This window comes from Hyla sarda, unplaced genomic scaffold (assembly GCF_029499605.1).
Source record: "Hyla sarda isolate aHylSar1 unplaced genomic scaffold, aHylSar1.hap1 scaffold_1472, whole genome shotgun sequence".
NCBI lineage: Eukaryota > Metazoa > Chordata > Amphibia > Anura > Hylidae > Hyla > Hyla sarda.
Genome location: NW_026608104.1, coordinates 64000 through 88521, shown reverse-complemented (window position 1 = coordinate 88521; position 24522 = coordinate 64000). Strand labels below are relative to the sequence as shown.

The 24522-nt window shown below is 45.9% G+C and overlaps 8 non-coding genes and 1 pseudogene across 8 annotated transcripts; all 9 read right to left on the bottom strand.

Moving 5' to 3' along the window:
• Nucleotides 1-1314: 1314 nt before the first annotated feature.
• On the bottom strand, nucleotides 1315-1505 carry LOC130308278 (U2 spliceosomal RNA). Its single transcript, XR_008857267.1, has one exon. It is a non-coding gene; the product is annotated as a U2 spliceosomal RNA (small nuclear RNA).
• Nucleotides 1506-3600: 2095 nt separating this feature from the next.
• LOC130308277 (U2 spliceosomal RNA) lies at nucleotides 3601-3791 on the bottom strand. The gene has a single exon (XR_008857266.1). It is a non-coding gene; the product is annotated as a U2 spliceosomal RNA (small nuclear RNA).
• Nucleotides 3792-5880: 2089 nt separating this feature from the next.
• Nucleotides 5881-6071, bottom strand: LOC130308276 (U2 spliceosomal RNA). The gene has a single exon (XR_008857265.1). It is a non-coding gene; the product is annotated as a U2 spliceosomal RNA (small nuclear RNA).
• A 2102-nt stretch (nucleotides 6072-8173) lies between these two features.
• Nucleotides 8174-8359, bottom strand: LOC130308279 (U2 spliceosomal RNA). The gene has a single exon (XR_008857268.1). It is a non-coding gene; the product is annotated as a U2 spliceosomal RNA (small nuclear RNA).
• Nucleotides 8360-13838: 5479 nt separating this feature from the next.
• On the bottom strand, nucleotides 13839-13983 carry LOC130308282 (U2 spliceosomal RNA; annotated as a pseudogene).
• Nucleotides 13984-16071: 2088 nt separating this feature from the next.
• LOC130308275 (U2 spliceosomal RNA) lies at nucleotides 16072-16262 on the bottom strand. Its single transcript, XR_008857264.1, has one exon. It is a non-coding gene; the product is annotated as a U2 spliceosomal RNA (small nuclear RNA).
• Nucleotides 16263-18353: 2091 nt separating this feature from the next.
• LOC130308274 (U2 spliceosomal RNA) lies at nucleotides 18354-18544 on the bottom strand. Its single transcript, XR_008857263.1, has one exon. It is a non-coding gene; the product is annotated as a U2 spliceosomal RNA (small nuclear RNA).
• Nucleotides 18545-20631: 2087 nt separating this feature from the next.
• LOC130308273 (U2 spliceosomal RNA) lies at nucleotides 20632-20822 on the bottom strand. The gene has a single exon (XR_008857262.1). It is a non-coding gene; the product is annotated as a U2 spliceosomal RNA (small nuclear RNA).
• A 2087-nt stretch (nucleotides 20823-22909) lies between these two features.
• On the bottom strand, nucleotides 22910-23100 carry LOC130308271 (U2 spliceosomal RNA). Its single transcript, XR_008857260.1, has one exon. It is a non-coding gene; the product is annotated as a U2 spliceosomal RNA (small nuclear RNA).
• Between the last annotated feature and the right edge of the window lie 1422 nt (nucleotides 23101-24522).

Genomic DNA, 24522 nt, shown 5'->3' with positions numbered 1-24522 from the left:
CACAGCACAGTGCTAAGGCTCCTGGGCCTGGACACAGCAGCGGCTGCAATATCTCAACGGAGAATACGTTTATATCTATGTGTGTGTGTGCGCATATATATATATATATATATATATATATATATATATATATATATATATTTCTCCGCCGAAATCACTTTTAAACCCATTTCCACCTTTTTTTCCCTTCTCTTCCTCTTACTTTTTTTTCACGTTTTTTTACGTTTTTCTCCTTTTCGCCTCTTTTCTGGGCGTATTATTCTTCTTTTTCTTCTTTTTTTTCGTCTAATGCATACCCCATCAGTGCAGCAATGCTTATTCAATACCGCCAGCAGATGGAGACACTGGGGGATAATTTTCTAAGGATTTATACTGATTTTTCCTGTCTGAATTTGTCGCACAGAAAGTTGCAGGCCAAATATGTGTGACATTTCTGCGACTTTAGCTTCTAGAGCATTTTTACAACATTATACATAGGTGCTGAATACATAAAAAGCGACTGTTCAGCGACAGACAAGTCGCATCGGCTGAAAGTAGGCCAGAATGTCAGTCCATGTTGGAGCAGGTTTAGATACAGTCTAAAGCATAGATCTCAAAGTCTGTGCACAGAATTTAGCAAGGGCCTCGCACCTTCTGATGCATCAGGTAGGTGCACAATAGCATAGCCTAACCCTCTGTACTTTGGTCTATATTGATGCGGGACATAGACAGCCAGCTGATGACCAATCCATTAGTGCAATGGATGGCTGGAAGCATTTGTCTTTGCCTTTGCAATACCACAGAAGCAATGCATGGTCAATGTACAGCAATGACACACCTGTGTGAACAGCCAGGAGACCCCCCCCCCCCCCATGTTATGTTACATAGTTACATAGTTAGTACGGTCGAAAAAAGACATATGTCCATCACGTTCAACCAGGGAATTAAGGGGTAGGGGTGTGGCGCGATATTGGGGAAGGGATGAGATTTTATATTTCTTCATAAGCATTAATCTTATTTTGTCAATTAGGAACATTCAGCACCCACCCGCTATCAAGGCAGCTGCCTATCATGTCATGCCCTACCTGCACAGGTGTGCTGGCTACTCAAATGATCCAATTAAGGAGGCCATTTAGTCAGCAGCAGCAGAAGTCCTGTGCCTGGACGCTCCAACAGGGGCCAGACACAAGCAGAAGCAGAAGCAGCAGAAGCAGCAGCAGCACCACCTTTTGTTTATTGGCTGCAGCAGCAGCAAGGCCCACAGGGCTGGCTAGCTGGCTAGCCAGCAAGCAGGTAGCAATGAAAGTAGGAATCTTTCTTTTTAACCCTGTAAGGGGGTGGTGCACTGTACCCGAAGATACTGCCATATCGGGTCAATGCATAGGGCGACGGAAGCAAGCTTCGAAATCGGCCCCCGTTCTCAAAAATCCATTTAATATATGGTCCCCAGATAGGGGACGTATCAGATATTAAACTGATAAGAACAGATACTACACTTGATCTTAGCCAAAAGGCCGAGAAGCGATAACCGTGAAAGGGGCGGGCCCAACAAGGTCCCCTTCATGGGCACTATCACTGCTTGCTGTCAGGGAGGCTGCCAGACAATTTTCCATGCACACTCTGGGCTGGGGGGCAGTCAACCACCAGTACACACAGCAGAACCTAAACCCATACCATTATTGCTAAGCAGCAAGACAGGGGCCCATTGCACTCCCACGGGGCCTTTTTAAATGCAATCCATAACCCGGATTTGCCAGGAACCCTTCTTACTCCTCCTACTTGCATGTGACACTGGGCTTAGGATCTGCATAGGAAACACACACACAAGCACACACCTACCTTTGTTGCCTGCAGATGCCTCCTTGGCTGTCCCCAAACGGTATCAAACCAACACCCACGGGAAGCTGTAAGCATAGAGGACATGCCTGCACCCCATTGGACTTACCTGTGTGGGTTAAATCCGGGTTATTTGACAACCTATGGCGGTGATGGTTCTGCTCAGGCAGAGCAGTGCTGATGCTCCTCATAAAGCTGTCGCTGCTGTGAAGGTTCTAGGTGACATCACAAATCCCTTTGGTTACATACACAACAAAGCTGGGTTGTTGTTGTTTACACTCTGCAAGGCCTGTGGAAGTGAGTGACATCATAGCACTGTAGTTCTGAGGGTTCAAGATGGATGCAACAATCTCCTGTTGCTTCTATGAAGGCCGTAATAGACGACATCACCAAACAGCTCCATAGTCACATACACAGCAAAGGAGAGATGTTGATGTTGTATTACACCTAGTGATGTCAGTGGTATTGAGTGACATCACAGCACAGTGCTAAGGCTCCTGGGCCTGGACACAGCAGCGGCTGCAATATCTCAACGGAGAATACGTTTATATCTATGTGTGTGTGTGCGCATATATATATATATATATATATATATATATATATATATATATATATTTCTCCGCCGAAATCACTTTTAAACCATTTCCACCTTTTTTTTCCCTTCTCTTCCTCTTACTTTTTTTTTCACGTTTTTTTACGTTTTTTCTCCTTTTCGCCTCTTTTCTGGGCGTATTATTCTTCTTTTTCTTCTTTTTTTTCGTCTAATGCATACCCCATCAGTGCAGCAATGCTTATTCAATACCGCCAGCAGATGGAGACACTGGGGGATAATTTTCTAAGGATTTATACTGATTTTTCCTGTCTGAATTTGTCGCACAGAAGTTGCAGGCCAAATATGTGTGACATTTCTGCGACTTTAGCTTCTAGAGCATTTTTACAACATTATACATAGGTGCTGAATACATAAAAAGCGACTGTTCAGCGACAGACAAGTCGCATCGGCTGAAAGTAGGCCAGAATGTCAGTCCATGTTGGAGCAGGTTTAGATACAGTCTAAAGCATAGATCTCAAAGTCTGTGCACAGAATTTAGCAAGGGCCTCGCACCTTCTGATGCATCAGGTAGGTGCACAATAGCATAGCCTAACCCTCTGTACTTTGGTCTATATTGATGCGGGACATAGACAGCCAGCTGATGACCAATCCATTAGTGCAATGGATGGCTGGAAGCATTTGTCTTTGCCTTTGCAATACCACAGAAGCAATGCATGGTCAATGTACAGCAATGACACACCTGTGTGAACAGCCAGGAGACCCCCCCCCCCCATGTTATGTTACATAGTTACATAGTTAGTACGGTCGAAAAAAGACATATGTCCATCACGTTCAACCAGGAATTAAGGGGTAGGGGTGTGGCGCGATATTGGGGAAGGGATGAGATTTATATTTCTTCATAAGCATTAATCTTATTTTGTCAATTAGGAACATTCAGCACCCACCCGCTATCAAGGCAGCTGCCTATCATGTCATGCCCTACCTGCACAGGTGTGCTGGCTACTCAAATGATCCAATTAAGGAGGCCATTTAGTCAGCAGCAGCAGAAGTCCTGTGCCTGGACGCTCCAACAGGGGCCAGACACAAGCAGAAGCAGAAGCAGCAGAAGCAGCAGCAGCACCACCTTTTGTTTATTGGCTGCAGCAGCAGCAAGGCCCACAGGGCTGGCTAGCTGGCTAGCCAGCAAGCAGGTAGCAATGAAAGTAGGAATCTTTCTTTTTAACCCTGTAAGGGGGTGGTGCACTGTACCCGAAGATACTGCCATATCGGGTCAATGCATAGGGCGACGGAAGCAAGCTTCGAAATCGGCCCCCGTTCTCAAAAATCCATTTAATATATGGTCCCCAGATAGGGGACGTATCAGATATTAAACTGATAAGAACAGATACTACACTTGATCTTAGCCAAAAGGCCGAGAAGCGATAACCGTGAAAGGGGCGGGCCCAACAAGGTCCCCTTCATGGGCACTATCACTGCTTGCTGTCAGGGAGGCTGCCAGACAATTTTCCATGCACACTCTGGGCTGGGGGGCAGTCAACCACCAGTACACACAGCAGAACCTAAACCCATACCATTATTGCTAAGCAGCAAGACAGGGGCCCATTGCACTCCCACGGGGCCTTTTTAAATGCAATCCATAACCCGGATTTGCCAGGAACCCTTCTTACTCCTCCTACTTGCATGTGACACTGGGCTTAGGATCTGCATAGGAAACACACACACAAGCACACACCTACCTTTGTTGCCTGCAGATGCCTCCTTGGCTGTCCCCAAACGGTATCAAACCAACACCCACGGGAAGCTGTAAGCATAGAGGACATGCCTGCACCCCATTGGACTTACCTGTGTGGGTTAAATCCGGGTTATTTGACAACCTATGGCGGTGATGGTTCTGCTCAGGCAGAGCAGTGCTGATGCTCCTCATAAAGCTGTCGCTGCTGTGAAGGTTCTAGGTGACATCACAAATCCCTTTGGTTACATACACAACAAAGCTGGGTTGTTGTTGTTTACACTCTGCAAGGCCTGTGGAAGTGAGTGACATCATAGCACTGTAGTTCTGAGGGTTCAAGATGGATGCAACAATCTCCTGTTGCTTCTATGAAGGCCGTAATAGACGACATCACCAAACAGCTCCATAGTCACATACACAGCAAAGGAGAGATGTTGTTTACACCTAGTGATGTCAGTGGTATTGAGTGACATCACAGCACAGTGCTAAGGCTCCTGGGCCTGGACACAGCAGCGGCTGCAATATCTCAACGGAGAATACGTTTATATCTATGTGTGTGTGTGCGCATATATATATATATATATATATATATATATATATATATATATATTTCTCCGCCGAAATCACTTTTAAACCCATTTCCACCTTTTTTTCCCTTCTCTTCCTCTTACTTTTTTTTCACGTTTTTTTACGTTTTTCTCCTTTTCGCCTCTTTTCTGGGCGTATTATTCTTCTTTTTCTTCTTTTTTTTCGTCTAATGCATACCCCATCAGTGCAGCAATGCTTATTCAATACCGCCAGCAGATGGAGACACTGGGGGATAATTTTCTAAGGATTTATACTGATTTTTCCTGTCTGAATTTGTCGCACAGAAAGTTGCAGGCCAAATATGTGTGACATTTCTGCGACTTTAGCTTCTAGAGCATTTTTACAACATTATACATAGGTGCTGAATACATAAAAAGCGACTGTTCAGCGACAGACAAGTCGCATCGGCTGAAAGTAGGCCAGAATGTCAGTCCATGTTGGAGCAGGTTTAGATACAGTCTAAAGCATAGATCTCAAAGTCTGTGCACAGAATTTAGCAAGGGCCTCGCACCTTCTGATGCATCAGGTAGGTGCACAATAGCATAGCCTAACCCTCTGTACTTTGGTCTATATTGATGCGGGACATAGACAGCCAGCTGATGACCAATCCATTAGTGCAATGGATGGCTGGAAGCATTTGTCTTTGCCTTTGCAATACCACAGAAGCAATGCATGGTCAATGTACAGCAATGACACACCTGTGTGAACAGCCAGGAGACCCCCCCCCCCCCCATGTTATGTTACATAGTTACATAGTTAGTACGGTCGAAAAAAGACATATGTCCATCACGTTCAACCAGGGAATTAAGGGGTAGGGGTGTGGCGCGATATTGGGGAAGGGATGAGATTTTATATTTCTTCATAAGCATTAATCTTATTTTGTCAATTAGGAACATTCAGCACCCACCCGCTATCAAGGCAGCTGCCTATCATGTCATGCCCTACCTGCACAGGTGTGCTGGCTACTCAAATGATCCAATTAAGGAGGCCATTTAGTCAGCAGCAGCAGAAGTCCTGTGCCTGGACGCTCCAACAGGGGCCAGACACAAGCAGAAGCAGAAGCAGCAGAAGCAGCAGCAGCACCACCTTTTGTTTATTGGCTGCAGCAGCAGCAAGGCCCACAGGGCTGGCTAGCTGGCTAGCCAGCAAGCAGGTAGCAATGAAAGTAGGAATCTTTCTTTTTAACCCTGTAAGGGGGTGGTGCACTGTACCCGAAGATACTGCCATATCGGGTCAATGCATAGGGCGACGGAAGCAAGCTTCGAAATCGGCCCCCGTTCTCAAAAATCCATTTAATATATGGTCCCCAGATAGGGGACGTATCAGATATTAAACTGATAAGAACAGATACTACACTTGATCTTAGCCAAAAGGCCGAGAAGCGATAACCGTGAAAGGGGCGGGCCCAACAAGGTCCCCTTCATGGGCACTATCACTGCTTGCTGTCAGGGAGGCTGCCAGACAATTTTCCATGCACACTCTGGGCTGGGGGGCAGTCAACCACCAGTACACACAGCAGAACCTAAACCCATACCATTATTGCTAAGCAGCAAGACAGGGGCCCATTGCACTCCCACGGGGCCTTTTTAAATGCAATCCATAACCCGGATTTGCCAGGAACCCTTCTTACTCCTCCTACTTGCATGTGACACTGGGCTTAGGATCTGCATAGGAAACACACACACAAGCACACACCTACCTTTGTTGCCTGCAGATGCCTCCTTGGCTGTCCCCAAACGGTATCAAACCAACACCCACGGGAAGCTGTAAGCATAGAGGACATGCCTGCACCCCATTGGACTTACCTGTGTGGGTTAAATCCGGGTTATTTGACAACCTATGGCGGTGATGGTTCTGCTCAGGCAGAGCAGTGCTGATGCTCCTCATAAAGCTGTCGCTGCTGTGAAGGTTCTAGGTGACATCACAAATCCCTTTGGTTACATACACAACAAAGCTGGGTTGTTGTTGTTTACACTCTGCAAGGCCTGTGGAAGTGAGTGACATCATAGCACTGTAGTTCTGAGGGTTCAAGATGGATGCAACAATCTCCTGTTGCTTCTATGAAGGCCGTAATAGACGACATCACCAAACAGCTCCATAGTCACATACACAGCAAAGGAGAGATGTTGTTTACACCTAGTGATGTCAGTGGTATTGAGTGACATCACAGCACAGTGCTAAGGCTCCTGGGCCTGGACACAGCAGCGGCTGCAATATCTCAACGGAGAATACGTTTATATCTATGTGTGTGTGTGCGCATATATATATATATATATATATATATATATATATATATATATATATATATATATATATTTCTCCGCCGAAATCACTTTTAAACCCATTTCCACCTTTTTTTCCCTTCTCTTCCTCTTACTTTTTTTTCACGTTTTTTTACGTTTTTCTCCTTTTCGCCTCTTTTCTGGGCGTATTATTCTTCTTTTTCTTCTTTTTTTTCGTCTAATGCATACCCCATCAGTGCAGCAATGCTTATTCAATACCGCCAGCAGATGGAGACACTGGGGGATAATTTTCTAAGGATTTATACTGATTTTTCCTGTCTGAATTTGTCGCACAGAAAGTTGCAGGCCAAATATGTGTGACATTTCTGCGACTTTAGCTTCTAGAGCATTTTTACAACATTATACATAGGTGCTGAATACATAAAAAGCGACTGTTCAGCGACAGACAAGTCGCATCGGCTGAAAGTAGGCCAGAATGTCAGTCCATGTTGGAGCAGGTTTAGATACAGTCTAAAGCATAGATCTCAAAGTCTGTGCACAGAATTTAGCAAGGGCCTCGCACCTTCTGATGCATCAGGTAGGTGCACAATAGCATAGCCTAACCCTCTGTACTTTGGTCTATATTGATGCGGGACATAGACAGCCAGCTGATGACCAATCCATTAGTGCAATGGATGGCTGGAAGCATTTGTCTTTGCCTTTGCAATACCACAGAAGCAATGCATGGTCAATGTACAGCAATGACACACCTGTGTGAACAGCCAGGAGACCCCCCCCCCCCCATGTTATGTTACATAGTTACATAGTTAGTACGGTCGAAAAAAGACATATGTCCATCACGTTCAACCAGGGAATTAAGGGGTAGGGGTGTGGCGCGATATTGGGGAAGGGATGAGATTTTATATTTCTTCATAAGCATTAATCTTATTTTGTCAATTAGGAACATTCAGCACCCACCCGCTATCAAGGCAGCTGCCTATCATGTCATGCCCTACCTGCACAGGTGTGCTGGCTACTCAAATGATCCAATTAAGGAGGCCATTTAGTCAGCAGCAGCAGAAGTCCTGTGCCTGGACGCTCCAACAGGGGCCAGACACAAGCAGAAGCAGAAGCAGCAGAAGCAGCAGCAGCACCACCTTTTGTTTATTGGCTGCAGCAGCAGCAAGGCCCACAGGGCTGGCTAGCTGGCTAGCCAGCAAGCAGGTAGCAATGAAAGTAGGAATCTTTCTTTTTAACCCTGTAAGGGGGTGGTGCACTGTACCCGAAGATACTGCCATATCGGGTCAATGCATAGGGCGACGGAAGCAAGCTTCGAAATCGGCCCCCGTTCTCAAAAATCCATTTAATATATGGTCCCCAGATAGGGGACGTATCAGATATTAAACTGATAAGAACAGATAAGGTTTCAACAAAATTTTATTGAATAAATAAGAAACCATACAAAATTTAAAACGCAAAATAATAAAAGGTTCACAAAAGTTTTAAAATACAAATAATAAAACCAGTAATAAAAGGAGAAAAAATAAAAATGGCAGGATAAAACATTATACAAATGTCATAAAAACTGATTATACTGTTATTTCGTTCCATAGAGGCAGACACCACATGGATGCTGCCTCGCTGGCCCCCAACTGTTTCTTGTCTCTTAGGTAATAGATGTACATCTCACTCAGGGCCAGCTTTATACAGTTTTTAACATCAATAAAATCATGTTTAAAAAGTAAGATGTTCCTAACTTTCCAGATGGCATTTTTAAAACAATTAATAATCATCCAGCAGATCATCTGCTGTTTAAAATTGGGGCAGTTAAAAAGACCGTAAAAGACACATTCGTGATTAAAATCTTTTAGGCCGCAGGCCCACTTCAAAAGTGGGCCTACCTTCCTCCAAAGCTCCCGTGCAAAAGGGCAGTTCCAAAATATGTGCAGCACCGTTTCGTCCACTCCGCAGCCATCTCTCGGGCACTTGGCTCTCGCCACCAGTCCTCGCCTGTGCTGGAACTCACGAGTAGGGAGGCACTGGTGGACGATTGCCCAGGCAAGATCCCTGTGTACATTCGCCAGAAACTTCCCGTACACGTTCCGCCATACCTTTTTGGATCTTGCCTGTGTGAAATTGGACACTGCCAGGGTAACCTCACTCCGCCTGAGGACCTTTGATACCTTTCTCTGGTCCCCCAGTATGTCAGGCTCCAAATCTTGGAGACCTAGGAGCCTGACTGTCTTTTCCAACACCACATAATGTTTTGGGGGACACAGAAGCACCGGAGCGTTCAGAGGGATGCGCAACCATCTTTTAAAAACCATGCCCGCAGCGTACCTTAAAAAGCAGCTAAAAATGCCATTGGATTTAATAATCTTAAAACAGAAACAGAAATACTTTATGTAAAAGAAAGTAAAAAGGTTAGGAACATCTTTCCCGCCATTATCTCTACTTTTGTACATAAAATCACGCTTTAATTTCTCCATTTTTGAACCCCATAAAAAAGTAAAAACAATTCTAGTTACTTTTTTAATGTATAAAATAGATGGAGGAAATACCATGGCAATGTATAGCATAATAGGGAGTAAAACCATCTTTATTATTAAAATCTTCCCCTCCATGGTAAGGTTTCTAAGATTCCACATTAAAATCTTCTTCTCCATCTTAGCTATAGCTGAATCCCAGTTAGGGCTCCCATCATTGACCTGGTTAAAAACAATACCTAAAACTTTAATTTGATCCTGTTGCATTGTGACTCCTGGGGTGATGGATGAATCCCAGGAGCCAATATAAAAACAGTCACATTTATCTGTGTTTAGCTTAAAACCAGAGACCTCGCAGAAATAGCTGGTGTTCCTCAATGCCCCCCTCATGGATGGAGAGTCCGGGCACAGTATGGTGACATCATCCATGTACCCCAACACCTTTAGATGGGTCCCTCCTCCACCAGGTATCGGTACGCCTCTTACTACCCGGTCTTTTCTGAGGAGGGCCATCAGTGGTTCGATTGCGCAAATAAAAAGGAGTGGGGACAGGGGGCAGCCCTGTTTGACACCTGATAAAAGAGGAACACCGCTGGTTAAAAAGCCATTAACAGAGACTTGACTAAAACAGGATCGGTATAAAAGCATGATTCGGCTTAAAATCGTTTCAGGCACTGCCATCTTTTTAAGAACTAAAAACAGGTATTCATGGGAGACCCTATCAAAGGCTTTTTCAAAGTCTAAGGATAAAATTGCTACAGTTTGATTTCTATCCTTAAAATACCATAAAACATCTCTTAAAATATTTAGGGATTCAGCTATAGACCTTCCAGGTACCCCACAAACCTGATTTGGGTGAACTAATTTATGAATAAAAGGTTTAAAACGGACAGCTAATAACTTGGCTAAAACTTTATAATCGACATTTAAAAGTGTGATGGGGCGCCAATTTTTTAGCATATCCTTTTCACCTTTTTTAAAAAGTAATGATACAATCCCCCTCCTCCAGGAAGGGGGAAGTTCATTAACAATAAAAGTTTCTTTATACAATAAAACCATATCATCCTTTAAAATATCCCAAAAAGCTAAATAAAATTCGATGGGTAAACCATCTTCCCCAGGGGCCTTCCCACTAGAAAAACTTTTAAAAACAAATAAAAGTTCATCTAAGTTAAGATCACGGGATAAAACCTCCTGGTCTAAAACATCTAGCTTAAAATCAAGGGAATTAAGAACATGTTCTAAAAAGGATGGATTAAGATCTTTCTTATTAAAAAGAAGCTGGTAGAAGTTAAAAACTGCATCTAACATGCCTTTTGGAGTGGATTCACCCTCAAGGTTCTGGATGATATCCCTCCTATTCATCACTTTTTTAAAAAAGAAACGGGAACATTTCTCGCCCTCCTCCAGGTGCTGCACATGTGAGTTAAAAATGATTTGTTTCCCTTTCTTTTCTATGGCATGTTTTATTTCAGTTTTAAGGTTTAAAATATCATTTTCTACATCCATACCAGCTTCTTTCAATTTAAAAAGTACATTTAAACGCATGTTAAGAACATAAAACCACTGTTTTTCCATTTTTGCCTTCTTCTTACCTGCTTTGATAAAAAAAAATCTGATTTTAGATTTGGTGCCCTCCCACCAGTGCAGCATAGGCTCGTGGGGTTTTCTTTGTGATTGCCAGCACTGGTAGGTCCGCACAAACTCCTCTTTTATCTCAGGGTCCTCTAGGAGTGTGGTGTTTAATCTCCAGAGGCCCCTTTTTGCTTTTTGCTCCCCCTCTAGCTCCAGGCCCACCAAGAGGAGCTTATGATCAGAGAAGATATTCTGCTCGAGCGTGCATTTCAGGGGTTTAAAAGCTCTAGAGGAAAAAATAAAATCGATTCTGGAGCTCACTCTTCCATTGGACCATGTGGCGCCCGGGTCCTCCGGCAAGAGATCCTTCCAGCAATCTTTCAAATTAAAATCATCAATAACATTTTTAAGCAGGTAAGAAGTGCGGTCTTTACGATTAATATCCCCACCCTGCCGGTGTTCCCCATCACGTATGCAGTTAAAATCACCTCCCACCAGCAGGGGGGAAGACCCAACACAAAACAGTGGTAAAATTTCAAATAGTTCTGCCCGCTCCTGTTTATCAGGAGGGGCATACACATTTAAAACACGAATTAAAAGTCCATTAAAATATAGATGAATTAAAAGAGCTCTGCCAGGCACAATCTCAGTTACTGTATGAATAGAAAAGGACTGGCCTCGGCAGAGCAGCCCAACACCCACAGAACGACAGTCATTTGCACCGGACCATATGGATGGGCCCAGCTTCCAGTCTTCTTTTAAGTCTTTATAGTCCATTTTACTAGGGATTCCACATTCTTGTAGCAGGCAAAGGTCAAAGTCACATGTCTCTAGATAAGAAAATAAAGCAGCCCTGCGATCAGGGCTCTTTAAGGACCTCACATTGAGTGAGGCAATTTTTACAGGGATAGGCATAGTTTATGGAGAGTCCGTGCTTGGAGAATCAAAGTCAATAATAAGCTGCGTACCGTCATCCCCCGCCTGCGGGGTCATCAGCTCCTTGATGTTCTGAGGGTCGGAGCTTGAGATCGATGATGCCCCGACCCTGAGCTCGCTCTCGTCCGAACTACGGCACGCCGCTTTCCTTTGAATGTCTTCCTCTTCTTCTTCTCTTTGTCTTTTAAATGTCACACTGCTGTCCATATCCTCTGTGTTGCTCTCACTCGATGTAATCTCTGGCCCCCGGCTGATGGATCTGCGTCTTCTTTCATCATTTGACGACTGGAACTGCTGCACAGGGGCCTGTGAGGCCTCTTTTCCGGAACCTTTGCCGCTACCTTGGGAAGTTTTCATCGCTTGTTCCCCAGCAAGCGTTGCTGAGGACTGTTGCTCCAACTTCCCCATCGATCGACGATGGCCAGTTTTACCCACCGGGTCCACTGCTGGCGGGGCAGCAAACCCTGGTTTGGCGCCACTTGTCTTCTTGGCCCTGTCCTGTATAGGCGGAGTAACAGGACCGGGCTCAGACCTGGCCACCTGGCTCCCCTTCCGGCGGGCTTTCACCGGGGCCTCTTCGTCCGGAGCAGGGCGACCCTGGGCCAAGCCAGTACCTGGCTTATGCTGTAATTTTGGGTCCACCTTTGCCCCCACCGAGGCCCGTCGGCTGCCACCCGCCACAGGTGAGCCCCCTTCAGAAGTTTCGGTGGGCTCTTGAGCCAGGTAGGAAGTCGATCGACGTCTTTCAATTTCCCGGGCAGTAAACTCGATCACCCGCCCGGGCTTCGTGGAATCCCCATGGCCTCCCCCTAGCACTACCACCGGTGGGCCCCCCGATGGAGCACCAGAGGTCTTGGGCCTGGACCCATCAGTACCTGCCATCTGGGGTTTGGGCATCTTAAAAAAGGACGTCTTTTGTCCTGTCCCCTCTTTGGGTGGGCCCAGCCTTGACCCACCCATCGTAGTTTTTGCTTTATGGGGACAGGAATTAAAATCGTGATTTTCCTCTCCGCAGAGGTTGCACCTTATCGTATGGCTACATCTTGAGGCTATGTGACCTTCTTGGCCACACCTATTGCAGCGAATCACACGCTCCGTGCCGCAGGTCTCCTGGGTGTGGCCAAACCTCAAGCAATTTCGGCAATACATAGGCATTTGAGGATAGAACAGGAAGCCCCGAACTCTCCCGATGGCAAAATTTGGGGGCGGATGGCAAAGACCCCCAATACCACCGGGATCCTTACGGAGCTTGACCCAGAACTTCCTCTTGCCGTTCCAGAACCGCACGGAGTTCAAGATTTTGTTTGCGAATCGCACCTCTTCGCAGTATCGCCGAAGAAAAGTGGCTATATCCTCCGTGGTCACATGAGGGCTGTGCATAGCCACCACCAACGGTATATGTTCCTCACCATAGAGGAACTGGAACGAAAGACCGTCGAGTCGATCGTCCCTCTGGTCCGCACCAGACAAGGTTGCATAGATGTTATCGCAACACGCCGTGGCCGTGAAGGTGACGGTATACAGGCCACGGCTTTCCTGGTCATTTAGACACAGGATGTCCTCCCTATTGAGGCGGAAGTAGTCAAGAAGAATCACCTCCGCAATGAAGCGGAGGTTCTTCAACTGACGATGGCTCTCCGACACCTCTATGCGGATGGTATTTCGCATCGACATTTCCCCAGAGGGGAAAGCCCAGGAGAACGGCATCTTCCACACCCAGGGACTAAGCCCCTTCCCCAATAGCAGCAGGGGCTCGGAATCCCGCTATAAAAGCGGAACCCTTACCCAAGGCAGAGGTCGGGGGTACCCTAGGTGCTTCCGAAGCTACAGGTAACGCTCAACGTACCGAAAATGCCTTCTGAGACACAAGGTCCCAGAGACAGGGGGATCGCAACCCGTTGTCTGTGGACTAAGCCCGCTCCCCAATAGCAGCAAGGGGGTGAAGTCCCTCCGTAAGGAGAGACAATCCCCCAAGGCCGAGAAGCGGGGTACCACAGTACCAGATAGGGGACGTATCAGATATTAAACTGATAAGAACAGATACTACACTTGATCTTAGCCAAAAGGCCGAGAAGCGATAACCGTGAAAGGGGCGGGCCCAACAAGGTCCCCTTCATGGGCACTATCACTGCTTGCTGTCAGGGAGGCTGCCAGACAATTTTCCATGCACACTCTGGGCTGGGGGGCAGTCAACCACCAGTACACACAGCAGAACCTAAACCCATACCATTATTGCTAAGCAGCAAGACAGGGGCCCATTGCACTCCCACGGGGCCTTTTTAAATGCAATCCATAACCCGGATTTGCCAGGAACCCTTCTTACTCCTCCTACTTGCATGTGACACTGGGCTTAGGATCTGCATAGGAAACACACACACAAGCACACACCTACCTTTGTTGCCTGCAGATGCCTCCTTGGCTGTCCCCAAACGGTATCAAACCAACACCCACGGGAAGCTGTAAGCATAGAGGACATGCCTGCACCCCATTGGACTTACCTGTGTGGGTTAAATCCGGGTTATTTGACAACCTATGGCGGTGATGGTTCTGCTCAGGCAGAGCAGTGCTGATGCTCCTCATAAAGCTGTCGCTGCTGTGAAGGTTCTAGGTGACATCACAAATCCCTTTGGTTACATACACAACAAAGCTGGGTTGTTGTTGTTTACACTCTGCAAGGCCTGTGGAAGTGAGTGACATCATAGCACTGTAGTTCTGAGGGTTCAAGATGGATGCAACAATCTCCTGTTGCTTCTATGAAGGCCGTAATAGACGACATCACCAAACAGCTCCATAGTCACATACACAGCAAAGGAGAGATGTTGTTTACACCTAGTGATGTCAGTGGTATTGAGTGACATCACAGCACAGTGCTAAGGCTCCTGGGCCTGGACACAGCAGCGGCTGCAATATCTCAACGGAGAATACGTTTATATCTATGTGTGTGTGTGCGCATATATATATATATATATATATATATATATATATATATATATATTTCTCCGCCGAAATCACTTTTAAACCCATTTCCACCTTTTTTTCCCTTCTCTTCCTCTTACTTTTTTTTCACGTTTTTTTACGTTTTTCTCCTTTTCGCCTCTTTTCTGGGCGTATTATTCTTCTTTTTCTTCTTTTTTTTCGTCTAATGCATACCCCATCAGTGCAGCAATGCTTATTCAATACCGCCAGCAGATGGAGACACTGGGGGATAATTTTCTAAGGATTTATACTGATTTTTCCTGTCTGAATTTGTCGCACAGAAAGTTGCAGGCCAAATATGTGTGACATTTCTGCGACTTTAGCTTCTAGAGCATTTTTACAACATTATACATAGGTGCTGAATACATAAAAAGCGACTGTTCAGCGACAGACAAGTCGCATCGGCTGAAAGTAGGCCAGAATGTCAGTCCATGTTGGAGCAGGTTTAGATACAGTCTAAAGCATAGATCTCAAAGTCTGTGCACAGAATTTAGCAAGGGCCTCGCACCTTCTGATGCATCAGGTAGGTGCACAATAGCATAGCCTAACCCTCTGTACTTTGGTCTATATTGATGCGGGACATAGACAGCCAGCTGATGACCAATCCATTAGTGCAATGGATGGCTGGAAGCATTTGTCTTTGCCTTTGCAATACCACAGAAGCAATGCATGGTCAATGTACAGCAATGACACACCTGTGTGAACAGCCAGGAGACCCCCCCCCCCCCATGTTATGTTACATAGTTACATAGTTAGTACGGTCGAAAAAAGACATATGTCCATCACGTTCAACCAGGGAATTAAGGGGTAGGGGTGTGGCGCGATATTGGGGAAGGGATGAGATTTTATATTTCTTCATAAGCATTAATCTTATTTTGTCAATTAGGAACATTCAGCACCCACCCGCTATCAAGGCAGCTGCCTATCATGTCATGCCCTACCTGCACAGGTGTGCTGGCTACTCAAATGATCCAATTAAGGAGGCCATTTAGTCAGCAGCAGCAGAAGTCCTGTGCCTGGACGCTCCAACAGGGGCCAGACACAAGCAGAAGCAGAAGCAGCAGAAGCAGCAGCAGCACCACCTTTTGTTTATTGGCTGCAGCAGCAGCAAGGCCCACAGGGCTGGCTAGCTGGCTAGCCAGCAAGCAGGTAGCAATGAAAGTAGGAATCTTTCTTTTTAACCCTGTAAGGGGGTGGTGCACTGTACCCGAAGATACTGCCATATCGGGTCAATGCATAGGGCGACGGAAGCAAGCTTCGAAATCGGCCCCCGTTCTCAAAAATCCATTTAATATATGGTCCCCAGATAGGGGACGTATCAGATATTAAACTGATAAGAACAGATACTACACTTGATCTTAGCCAAAAGGCCGAGAAGCGATAACCGTGAAAGGGGCGGGCCCAACAAGGTCCCCTTCATGGGCACTATCACTGCTTGCTGTCAGGGAGGCTGCCAGACAATTTTCCATGCACACTCTGGGCTGGGGGGCAGTCAACCACCAGTACACACAGCAGAACCTAAACCCATACCATTATTGCTAAGCAGCAAGACAGGGGCCCATTGCACTCCCACGGGGCCTTTTTAAATGCAATCCATAACCCGGATTTGCCAGGAACCCTTCTTACTCCTCCTACTTGCATGTGACACTGGGCTTAGGATCTGCATAGGAAACACACACACAAGCACACACCTACCTTTGTTGCCTGCAGATGCCTCCTTGGCTGTCCCCAAACGGTATCAAACCAACACCCACGGGAAGCTGTAAGCATAGAGGACATGCCTGCACCCCATTGGACTTACCTGTGTGGGTTAAATCCGGGTTATTTGACAACCTATGGCGGTGATGGTTCTGCTCAGGCAGAGCAGTGCTGATGCTCCTCATAAAGCTGTCGCTGCTGTGAAGGTTCTAGGTGACATCACAAATCCCTTTGGTTACATACACAACAAAGCTGGGTTGTTGTTGTTTACACTCTGCAAGGCCTGTGGAAGTGAGTGACATCATAGCACTGTAGTTCTGAGGGTTCAAGATGGATGCAACAATCTCCTGTTGCTTCTATGAAGGCCGTAATAGACGACATCACCAAACAGCTCCATAGTCACATACACAGCAAAGGAGAGATGTTGTTTACACCTAGTGATGTCAGTGGTATTGAGTGACATCACAGCACAGTGCTAAGGCTCCTGGGCCTGGACACAGCAGCGGCTGCAATATCTCAACGGAGAATACGTTTATATCTATGTGTGTGTGTGCGCATATATATATATATATATATATATATATATATATATATATATATATATTTCTCCGCCGAAATCACTTTTAAACTCATTTCCACCTTTTTTTCCCTTCTCTTCCTCTTACTTTTTTTTCACGTTTTTTTACGTTTTTCTCCTTTTCGCCTCTTTTCTGGGCGTATTATTCTTCTTTTTCTTCTTTTTTTTCGTCTAATGCATACCCCATCAGTGCAGCAATGCTTATTCAATACCGCCAGCAGATGGAGACACTGGGGGATAATTTTCTAAGGATTTATACTGATTTTTCCTGTCTGAATTTGTCGCACAGAAAGTTGCAGGCCAAATATGTGTGACATTTCTGCGACTTTAGCTTCTAGAGCATTTTTACAACATTATACATAGGTGCTGAATACATAAAAAGCGACTGTTCAGCGACAGACAAGTCGCATCGGCTGAAAGTAGGCCAGAATGTCAGTCCATGTTGGAGCAGGTTTAGATACAGTCTAAAGCATAGATCTCAAAGTCTGTGCACAGAATTTAGCAAGGGCCTCGCACCTTCTGATGCATCAGGTAGGTGCACAATAGCATAGCCTAACCCTCTGTACTTTGGTCTATATTGATGCGGGACATAGACAGCCAGCTGATGACCAATCCATTAGTGCAATGGATGGCTGGAAGCATTTGTCTTTGCCTTTGCAATACCACAGAAGCAATGCATGGTCAATGTACAGCAATGACACACCTGTGTGAACAGCCAGGAGACCCCCCCCCCCCATGTTATGTTACATAGTTACATAGTTAGTACGGTCGAAAAAAGACATATGTCCATCACGTTCAACCAGGGAATTAAGGGGTAGGGGTGTGGCGCGATATTGGGGAAGGGATGAGATTTTATATTTCTTCATAAGCATTAATCTTATTTTGTCAATTAGGAACATTCAGCACCCACCCGCTATCAAGGCAGCTGCCTATCATGTCATGCCCTACCTGCACAGGTGTGCTGGCTACTCAAATGATCCAATTAAGGAGGCCATTTAGTCAGCAGCAGCAGAAGTCCTGTGCCTGGACGCTCCAACAGGGGCCAGACACAAGCAGAAGCAGATGCAGCAGAAGCAGCAGCAGCACCACCTTTTGTTTATTGGCTGCAGCAGCAGCAAGGCCCACAGGGCTGGCTAGCTGGCTAGCCAGCAAGCAGGTAGCAATGAAAGTAGGAATCTTTCTTTTTAACCCTGTAAGGGGGTGGTGCACTGTACCCGAAGATACTGCCATATCGGGTCAATGCATAGGGCGACGGAAGCAAGCTTCGAAATCGGCCCCCGTTCTCAAAAATCCATTTAATATATGGTCCCCAGATAGGGGACGTATCAGATATTAAACTGATAAGAACAGATACTACACTTGATCTTAGCCAAAAGGCCGAGAAGCGATAACCGTGAAAGGGGCGGGCCCAACAAGGTCCCCTTCATGGGCACTATCACTGCTTGCTGTCAGGGAGGCTGCCAGACAATTTTCCATGCACACTCTGGGCTGGGGGGCAGTCAACCACCAGTACACACAGCAGAACCTAAACCCATACCATTATTGCTAAGCAGCAAGACAGGGGCCCATTGCACTCCCACGGGGCCTTTTTAAATGCAATCCATAACCCGGATTTGCCAGGAACCCTTCTTACTCCTCCTACTTGCATGTGACACTGGGCTTAGGATCTGCATAGGAAACACACACACAAGCACACACCTACCTTTGTTGCCTGCAGATGCCTCCTTGGCTGTCCCCAAACGGTATCAAACCAACACCCACGGGAAGCTGTAAGCATAGAGGACATGCCTGCACCCCATTGGACTTACCTGTGTGGGTTAAATCCGGGTTATTTGACAACCTATGGCGGTGATGGTTCTGCTCAGGCAGAGCAGTGCTGATGCTCCTCATAAAGCTGTCGCTGCTGTGAAGGTTCTAGGTGACATCACAAATCCCTTTGGTTACATACACAACAAAGCTGGGTTGTTGTTGTTTACACTCTGCAAGGCCTGTGGAAGTGAGTGACATCATAGCACTGTAGTTCTGAGGGTTCAAGATGGATGCAACAATCTCCTGTTGCTTCTATGAAGGCCGTAATAGACGACATCACCAAACAGCTCCATAGTCACATACACAGCAAAGGAGAGATGTTGTTTACACCTAGTGATGTCAGTGGTATTGAGTGACATCACAGCACAGTGCTAAGGCTCCTGGGCCTGGACACAGCAGCGGCTGCAATATCTCAACGGAGAATACGTTTATATCTATGTGTGTGTGTGCGCATATATATATATATATATATATATATATATATATATATATATTTCTCCGCCGAAATCACTTTTAAACCCATTTCCACCTTTTTTTCCCTTCTCTTCCTCTTACTTTTTTTTCACGTTTTTTTACGTTTTTCTCCTTTTCGCCTCTTTTCTGGGCGTATTATTCTTCTTTTTCTTCTTTTTTTTCGTCTAATGCATACCCCATCAGTGCAGCAATGCTTATTCAATACCGCCAGCAGATGGAGACACTGGGGGATAATTTTCTAAGGATTTATACTGATTTTTCCTGTCTGAATTTGTCGCACAGAAAGTTGCAGGCCAAATATGTGTGACATTTCTGCGACTTTAGCTTCTAGAGCATTTTTACAACATTATACATAGGTGCTGAATACATAAAAAGCGACTGTTCAGCGACAGACAAGTCGCATCGGCTGAAAGTAGGCCAGAATGTCAGTCCATGTTGGAGCAGGTTTAGATACAGTCTAAAGCATAGATCTCAAAGTCTGTGCACAGAATTTAGCAAGGGCCTCGCACCTTCTGATGCATCAGGTAGGTGCACAATAGCATAGCCTAACCCTCTGTACTTTGGTCTATATTGATGCGGGACATAGACAGCCAGCTGATGACCAATCCATTAGTGCAATGGATGGCTGGAAGCATTTGTCTTTGCCTTTGCAATACCACAGAAGCAATGCATGGTCAATGTACAGCAATGACACACCTGTGTGAACAGCCAGGAGACCCCCCCCCCCCCCATGTTATGTTACATAGTTACATAGTTAGTACGGTCGAAAAAAGACATATGTCCATCACGTTCAACCAGGGAATTAAGGGGTAGGGGTGTGGCGCGATATTGGGGAAGGGATGAGATTTTATATTTCTTCATAAGCATTAATCTTATTTTGTCAATTAGGAACATTCAGCACCCACCCGCTATCAAGGCAGCTGCCTATCATGTCATGCCCTACCTGCACAGGTGTGCTGGCTACTCAAATGATCCAATTAAGGAGGCCATTTAGTCAGCAGCAGCAGAAGTCCTGTGCCTGGACGCTCCAACAGGGGCCAGACACAAGCAGAAGCAGAAGCAGCAGAAGCAGCAGCAGCACCACCTTTTGTTTATTGGCTGCAGCAGCAGCAAGGCCCACAGGGCTGGCTAGCTGGCTAGCCAGCAAGCAGGTAGCAATGAAAGTAGGAATCTTTCTTTTTAACCCTGTAAGGGGGTGGTGCACTGTACCCGAAGATACTGCCATATCGGGTCAATGCATAGGGCGACGGAAGCAAGCTTCGAAATCGGCCCCCGTTCTCAAAAATCCATTTAATATATGGTCCCCAGATAGGGGACGTATCAGATATTAAACTGATAAGAACAGATACTACACTTGATCTTAGCCAAAAGGCCGAGAAGCGATAACCGTGAAAGGGGCGGGCCCAACAAGGTCCCCTTCATGGGCACTATCACTGCTTGCTGTCAGGGAGGCTGCCAGACAATTTTCCATGCACACTCTGGGCTGGGGGGCAGTCAACCACCAGTACACACAGCAGAACCTAAACCCATACCATTATTGCTAAGCAGCAAGACAGGGGCCCATTGCACTCCCACGGGGCCTTTTTAAATGCAATCCATAACCCGGATTTGCCAGGAACCCTTCTTACTCCTCCTACTTGCATGTGACACTGGGCTTAGGATCTGCATAGGAAACACACACACAAGCACACACCTACCTTTGTTGCCTGCAGATGCCTCCTTGGCTGTCCCCAAACGGTATCAAACCAACACCCACGGGAAGCTGTAAGCATAGAGGACATGCCTGCACCCCATTGGACTTACCTGTGTGGGTTAAATCCGGGTTATTTGACAACCTATGGCGGTGATGGTTCTGCTCAGGCAGAGCAGTGCTGATGCTCCTCATAAAGCTGTCGCTGCTGTGAAGGTTCTAGGTGACATCACAAATCCCTTTGGTTACATACACAACAAAGCTGGGTTGTTGTTGTTTACACTCTGCAAGGCCTGTGGAAGTGAGTGACATCATAGCACTGTAGTTCTGAGGGTTCAAGATGGATGCAACAATCTCCTGTTGCTTCTATGAAGGCCGTAATAGACGACATCACCAAACAGCTCCATAGTCACATACACAGCAAAGGAGAGATGTTGTTTACACCTAGTGATGTCAGTGGTATTGAGTGACATCACAGCACAGTGCTAAGGCTCCTGGGCCTGGACACAGCAGCGGCTGCAATATCTCAACGGAGAATACGTTTATATCTATGTGTGTGTGTGCGCATATATATATATATATATATATATATATATATATATATATATATTTCTCCGCCGAAATCACTTTTAAACCCATTTCCACCTTTTTTTCCCTTCTCTTCCTCTTACTTTTTTTTCACGTTTTTTTACGTTTTTCTCCTTTTCGCCTCTTTTCTGGGCGTATTCTTCTTCTTTTTCTTCTTTTTTTTCGTCTAATGCATACCCCATCAGTGCAGCAATGCTTATTCAATACCGCCAGCAGATGGAGACACTGGGGGATAATTTTCTAAGGATTTATACTGATTTTTCCTGTCTGAATTTGTCGCACAGAAAGTTGCAGGCCAAATATGTGTGACATTTCTGCGACTTTAGCTTCTAGAGCATTTTTACAACATTATACATAGGTGCTGAATACATAAAAAGCGACTGTTCAGCGACAGACAAGTCGCATCGGCTGAAAGTAGGCCAGAATGTCAGTCCATGTTGGAGCAGGTTTAGATACAGTCTAAAGCATAGATCTCAAAGTCTGTGCACAGAATTTAGCAAGGGCCTCGCACCTTCTGATGCATCAGGTAGGTGCACAATAGCATAGCCTAACCCTCTGTACTTTGGTCTATATTGATGCGGGACATAGACAGCCAGCTGATGACCAATCCATTAGTGCAATGGATGGCTGGAAGCATTTGTCTTTGCCTTTGCAATACCACAGAAGCAATGCATGGTCAATGTACAGCAATGACACACCTGTGTGAACAGCCAGGAGACCCCCCCCCCCCATGTTATGTTACATAGTTACATAGTTAGTACGGTCGAAAAAAGACATATGTCCATCACGTTCAACCAGGGAATTAAGGGGTAGGGGTGTGGCGCGATATTGGGGAAGGGATGAGATTTTATATTTCTTCATAAGCATTAATCTTATTTTGTCAATTAGGAACATTCAGCACCCACCCGCTATCAAGGCAGCTGCCTATCATGTCATGCCCTACCTGCACAGGTGTGCTGGCTACTCAAATGATCCAATTAAGGAGGCCATTTAGTCAGCAGCAGCAGAAGTCCTGTGCCTGGACGCTCCAACAGGGGCCAGACACAAGCAGAAGCAGAAGCAGCAGAAGCAGCAGCAGCACCACCTTTTGTTTATTGGCTGCAGCAGCAGCAAGGCCCACAGGGCTGGCTAGCTGGCTAGCCAGCAAGCAGGTAGCAATGAAAGTAGGAATCTTTCTTTTTAACCCTGTAAGGGGGTGGTGCACTGTACCCGAAGATACTGCCATATCGGGTCAATGCATAGGGCGACGGAAGCAAGCTTCGAAATCGGCCCCCGTTCTCAAAAATCCATTTAATATATGGTCCCCAGATAGGGGACGTATCAGATATTAAACTGATAAGAACAGATACTACACTTGATCTTAGCCAAAAGGCCGAGAAGCGATAACCGTGAAAGGGGCGGGCCCAACAAGGTCCCCTTCATGGGCACTATCACTGCTTGCTGTCAGGGAGGCTGCCAGACAATTTTCCATGCACACTCTGGGCTGGGGGGCAGTCAACCACCAGTACACACAGCAGAACCTAAACCCATACCATTATTGCTAAGCAGCAAGACAGGGGCCCATTGCACTCCCACGGGGCCTTTTTAAATGCAATCCATAACCCGGATTTGCCAGGAACCCTTCTTACTCCTCCTACTTGCATGTGACACTGGGCTTAGGATCTGCATAGGAAACACACACACAAGCACACACCTACCTTTGTTGCCTGCAGATGCCTCCTTGGCTGTCCCCAAACGGTATCAAACCAACACCCACGGGAAGCTGTAAGCATAGAGGACATGCCTGCACCCCATTGGACTTACCTGTGTGGGTTAAATCCGGGTTATTTGACAACCTATGGCGGTGATGGTTCTGCTCAGGCAGAGCAGTGCTGATGCTCCTCATAAAGCTGTCGCTGCTGTGAAGGTTCTAGGTGACATCACAAATCCCTTTGGTTACATACACAACAAAGCTGGGTTGTTGTTGTTTACACTCTGCAAGGCCTGTGGAAGTGAGTGACATCATAGCACTGTAGTTCTGAGGGTTCAAGATGGATGCAACAATCTCCTGTTGCTTCTATGAAGGCCGTAATAGACGACATCACCAAACAGCTCCATAGTCACATACACAGCAAAGGAGAGATGTTGTTTACACCTAGTGATGTCAGTGGTATTGAGTGACATCACAGCACAGTGCTAAGGCTCCTGGGCCTGGACACAGCAGCGGCTGCAATATCTCAACGGAGAATACGTTTATATCTATGTGTGTGTGTGCGCATATATATATATATATATATATATATATATATATTTCTCCGCCGAAATCACTTTTAAACCCATTTCCACCTTTTTTTCCCTTCTCTTCCTCTTACTTTTTTTTCACGTTTTTTTACGTTTTTCTCCTTTTCGCCTCTTTTCTGGGCGTATTATTCTTCTTTTTCTTCTTTTTTTTCGTCTAATGCATACCCCATCAGTGCAGCAATGCTTATTCAATACCGCCAGCAGATGGAGACACTGGGGGATAATTTTCTAAGGATTTATACTGATTTTTCCTGTCTGAATTTGTCGCACAGAAAGTTGCAGGCCAAATATGTGTGACATTTCTGCGACTTTAGCTTCTAGAGCATTTTTACAACATTATACATAGGTGCTGAATACATAAAAAGCGACTGTTCAGCGACAGACAAGTCGCATCGGCTGAAAGTAGGCCAGAATGTCAGTCCATGTTGGAGCAGGTTTAGATACAGTCTAAAGCATAGATCTCAAAGTCTGTGCACAGAATTTAGCAAGGGCCTCGCACCTTCTGATGCATCAGGTAGGTGCACAA